The sequence below is a fragment of the Enhydra lutris genome, unplaced genomic scaffold (genome assembly GCF_002288905.1).
Source record: "Enhydra lutris kenyoni isolate GAN:26980312 unplaced genomic scaffold, ASM228890v2 scaffoldscaffold306, whole genome shotgun sequence".
Classification (NCBI taxonomy): Eukaryota; Metazoa; Chordata; class Mammalia; order Carnivora; family Mustelidae; genus Enhydra; species Enhydra lutris.
The window spans coordinates 6,293-11,696 of record NW_019154390.1 but is presented as its reverse complement, the minus strand read 5'-3'; the positions used below and the strand labels follow the sequence as shown (position 1 = coordinate 11,696).

Genomic DNA, 5,404 nt, shown 5'->3' with positions numbered 1-5,404 from the left:
TCATCATTGTCATCTAGGGGAGCAAGCATTTCTGATAGCCTTCCTTTTGCCATTGAACAATGATGTTTTCTATCATCAATATTTTTGTCTTGTTCTTCCCATTTTTTCCAGGAGGAATATACATATTTAACTATAGAGAGTAAGAAAGACCAAGTATATAAAGGACAAAAAAATCAGAAGGTGTGTTATAACTTTTTGGCATGGTTTTAACACAGATTTAACTTGTACTGAGTAGTTAATATGTTATGTGTTCCCTGGCTCAAGGGAAATAATTCAGTAAATCAAAATTGCCAGAAAAGGGGGCACCTGGATGGCTCAGTGGGTTAATCCTCTGCCTTTGACTCAGGTCATGATCTCAGGGTCCTGGGACTGAGGCCTGCATTAGGATCTCCACTCAGTGGTGAGTCTGCTTCCCCTCCTTCCTGCCTGCCTCTCTACCTACTTGTGATCTCTGTCTGTCAAATAAATAAAATCTTAAAAAAATTGCCATAACAGGAATGTGTACAAACGTTAAATAATATAAAACATAGCCCACATTAGTACTGCAGTTGAAACAGGAAGCTTGAGAGACTGTCCAATGAGATAGGAGAAATAAAACCCAACAGTAAGCAACAACAACAAGCACTAAGTGTGAAGTTTGTTTCCTTTGACATTACTTTTCAGACAGAGATTAGCAACCAAATATCTAAATTCCTAATGCAGATCTCTACTGAATGCATCTCTATTCGATGGCATGTTTTTTAAACTGGTAATCTACCACCTTGTACTAAGTCTATTCATTCACTCCATTATTTTTAATCTGACTTCTAATAAGTTTTGGTGTCATAATACTGCTCATATTTTAGATTTTTTTCTCACTCACACTATTGCTCATAACCAACAGCAGTTGAAGAAATTCTTATCTTAGTTAATGTTCTAATTTATATGCCAAGTATAGTAATAGGAGTTAGTACCATCTCTGACTAGACTATAATAATATAGTCATGTCCAAATGAGATAGTATGAGTGAAAAGCACCAGTAAAATTATGCAGTGCTTAATGAAAGCTATGCAAAATATGGAGGTCTTTAGTGAGTTTCAAGTGTGTATATAATAAAGCAAATAATTTTTTGTCAGTTTGTTTTGTTTTTCAAATCAGGTTATGATACTAGCTGTTATAGCTGAAGACCTCAGGCAAATTATGCAACTTTTTTGAACATCTATTTACACACTTGTAAAGAAGAGATAATTCATCTAATTTGCCATATAGCTGTGAAGATTAAATATGATGTGATTTAGGATATATCTAGTTCAGCATATGGCACAATAATAATGTTCTCTAGAAGAGATTTTATGGAATTCCTATCAAATGTCCTGGTGGCACTAGTGTAAAGATGACTGCCCAATTATTCACCTACTATATATTTAAAAATAATACAGATAAAGAAGGAAAGTATGTAAAAACATGGCATGTCACATGCCTTAAGCATAACTAGAAAATAAGACATATGACCTTCAAATCATTTGTAGTAATAGAAACACTCAAGTCAACTAGCTGAATTGGAGAATTAGAAAGACACTGAAGATAATGTGCAAAAAATATTGTTGTTACAGATAATTTCATATTTTTTATAATTTCAGGAAAGAAACCATGATATTAGTAACAAAAAATTAAGAGTTGATTAAGACAGTGTTTACTCATTTACCATTACAGTATAAAATACAATATAATATTTTTATTATTAGACCAATCATCAAAACAACTGATATTTTATAGCCATGGGATTTCTATTTGGAACTGTAAATCAATGAGAAAGTGGAACCTACAGACAGTTTGAAGGAAAGACACAACATGGTTACTTTCAGTTTAAAGAAAGCTTCAACAAAGTGCTCAGCCTTGCAAGAATCTCTGAGATGGATATGGGAGAATATTGTAGAAGTTGAGATTTTATTTTTTCTTTGTTGAATCTTCATGATGACATCCATTCATGTTAATATATATTTTCATTTCTTTCTCAACAACACTGTTAAGTAAGTTGTTGTAAACTTGTTTTACTTGCTGGTTCACCAGGACATAAATAAAAGGGTTCAACGTGGTGGGGGGCAATTGAGGTGTTGAGAATAGCTACTCCTTTAGTCAGTGATGCTCTTTCTCTTGCTGAAGGCTTGACATACATGAATATACAGCTCCCATAAGAGATGGAAATGACAATCAAGTAAGAGGAACATGTGGAGAAAGCCTTTTTCCTCTGACTAGCAGATGGGATTCTCAGGATCGTGCTAAGGATGTACAGGTAGGAGAGAATCACTAATGACAAAATGAAGAGCAGAGTTACAAAAACAAAGTAAAAGCCAGTCATCTTTAAAAGCCATGTATCTGAGCACAAGAGTTGTAAGATGTGGAAATAGTCACAAGAGATATGATCAAATACATTGGAAGCGCAGAAATCTAGTTGGAGGATGAACATGAGTGGTGGGAAAATGGTAAGAAATCCTCCTAGCCAGGACCTAAAGACAAGCAAGTGCAGAGGTTTTTGCTCTTGATGGTGTACTGAAGAAATTTGCAGATGGCAACGTAACGATCAAAAGACATGGCAGTGAGAAGAAAAAATTCAGAAACACCCATGAAGATGAAGAAAAATAATTGAGCTAAACAATTGTTTTAAGAAATGGTCTTGATATTTGTAATGATTGCCCCCCAGAATCTTGAGATAGAGACACTGGTGAATGTGATTTCTAAGAAGGAGAAATTCTGCAGGAAGTAATATATAGGAGCCTTGAGATGACAGTCTATCAAGGTGAGGATGATGATGGTTAGGTTTCCAGAGACACTTAATATATAAGCCGCAAATAAAAAGATAAAGCTGTGGGTCATCTGAGATGCCAAAGGGAATGAACTCTATAATCATTGTATTATTTCTCATGCTGCTTCTTATTTTCTTTAAGCAAAATCTACTGTTGAGAAATAAAACAGAAAGAGTATGTGAATAGTAAAGGAATGGAGGATTTAAATGTTCATATTTGCTTCTTTTTTAAAATTTTTATTTAAATTCCAGTTGGTTAACATATAATGCAATACTAGTTTCAGATGTACAACTGAGTGACTCAATACCCACATACTACATGTGGTGCAAGTTACAAATGTCCTCCTTAATGCCCATCACCTATTTCACCCATTCCCTCCACCCACCTCCCCCTGGTAACCACCAGTTTGTTCTCTATAGTTAAGAGTCTGTTTCTTGGTTTGCCACTCTGTTTCCTCCTAAGATTGTTTGTTTTGTTTTTAAAATTCCACATATGAGTGAAATCATAAGGTATTTGTCTGTCTGTGATTGACTTACTTTACTTATTATAACAACACACACACACACACACACACTCTCACACACACACACACACTTTCACACACACCCCATATTTTCTTTACCCACTCATCAGTTAATGGACATTTGGGCTCTTCCTATAATTTGTCTATTGTTGATAATGCTGCTATAAACGTAAATGTGCTGTCTCACATTTAGGTCCTTCGTCCATTTTTAATTTAATTTTTGTGTATGGTGTAAGAAAGTGGTTCAGTTTCATTCTTTTGCATGTTGCTGTCTAGTTTTCCTAACACCATTTTTGAAGAGACTGTCTTTTTCTCATTGGATATTCTTTCCTGTTTTGTCAAAGATTTGTTGATCATAAAGCTGTAGTTTCATTTTGGGGTTTTATATTCTGTTCTACTGATCTGTCTGTTTTTGTGCTGTACTGTTTTCATCACTACAGCTTTGTAATATAACTTCCAAGCCAGCATTGCGGTTCCCCAGCTCTGCTTTTTTCAAGGTTGCTTTGGCTCTTCGGGGTCTTTTGTCATTTCATACAAATTTTAGGATTGTTTGTTCTAGTTCTGTGAAAAATGCTGTTGGTATTTTTATAGGAGTTGTATTAAATGGATAGATCGCTTTAGGTATTGTAGACAATTTAACAATATTTGTTCTTCAAATCCATGAGTATTGAATGGCATTCCATTTCCTTGTGCTATTTTCACTTACTGTCATCAGTGTTCAATAGTTATCAGAGTACAACTCTTTCATGTAGGTATCTTATTGTTTTTGGAACAATTGTAAATGGTATTGATTCCTCAATTTTTCTTTCTGCCACTTCATTTTTTGATATATACAAATGCAACAGATTTCTGTACATTGGCTTTGTATCCTGCAATGTTACTGAATTCATTTGTCAGTTCTAGCAACTATTTGGTGGAGTCTTTTGGGTTTTCTATATAGAGTATCCTATCATCTACAAGTAGTGAAAGTTTGACTTCTTTACCAATTTAGATGTCTTTTACCTCTCTTTGTTGTCTGATAGCTGAGGTTATCACTTCCGCTAATATGTTAAATAACAGTGATGACAGTGGACATCCTGGTTCTTGCTTTTGGCCATAGAGAAAAAATGCTCAGTTTTTTCCCCATTGAGGATGATATATAATTTGGGGTTTTCATATATGGCCTTTATTATGTTGAGGTTTGCTTCCTCTCTCCCAACTTTGTTGAGAGTTTTTATCATGAACGGATGTTGTACTTAGTCAGATTCTTTTTCTGCATCTATTGAAAGGATCATATGGTTCTTATCCTTTCTTTTATTAATATGTTGTATCACAGTGATCAATTTACGGATATTGAACCACCCTGGCAGGTCAAGAATAAATCCCACTTGATCATGTTGAATGATTCTATTAGTAACTGTTTTTCAATTTACTAATGTTCTGTTGAGAGTTTTTACATCTATTTTCATCAGGGATATTGGCCTATAGTTCTCTTTTTTAATGGAATCTTTGTCTGGTTTTGGTATAAGGGTAATACTGGCCTCAAAGAATTAGTTTGGAAGTTTTCCTTCAATTTCTATTTCTGGGAATAGTTCGAGAAGTTTAGGTATTAACTATTCTTTGAATGTTTAGTAGAGTTCACCTGGGAAGCCATCTGGACCAGGAATCTTGTTTGTTGAGAGATTATTGATTATTGATTTCATTCCTCTGCTGGTTATCAGTCTGTTCAAGTTTTCCGTTATCTTCCTATTTGACTTTTGATAATTTATATATTTCTAGGAATTTATCTATTTCTTCCAGGCTGTCTAATTTATTGGTATATACTCTTTCATAATATTCTCTTAAAATTCTATGTATTTCTGTGTTGTTGATAGTTATTTCTCCTCTTTCATTTGTGATTTTTTAGTCCTTTTTTTTTTTTTTTTGAATGGGTCTGGCCAAAGGTTTGTCAGTTTTATTGATATTTTAATTTTTAAATTTTTATTTAATTAATTTATTTTTAAAGTTTTTATTTGTTTGACACAGAGAGACATAGCAAGAGAGGAAATACAAGCAGGGGGAGTGGGAAAGGGAGAAGCAAGCTTCCACTGAACAGGGAGTCTGATGTGGGGCTCGAACC

The 5,404-nt window shown here is 34.2% G+C and overlaps 1 pseudogene; it reads right to left on the bottom strand.

Moving 5' to 3' along the window:
• Positions 1–1,926: 1,926 nt before the first annotated feature.
• Positions 1,927–2,902, bottom strand: LOC111140249 (annotated as a pseudogene).
• Positions 2,903–5,404: the final 2,502 nt, after the last annotated feature.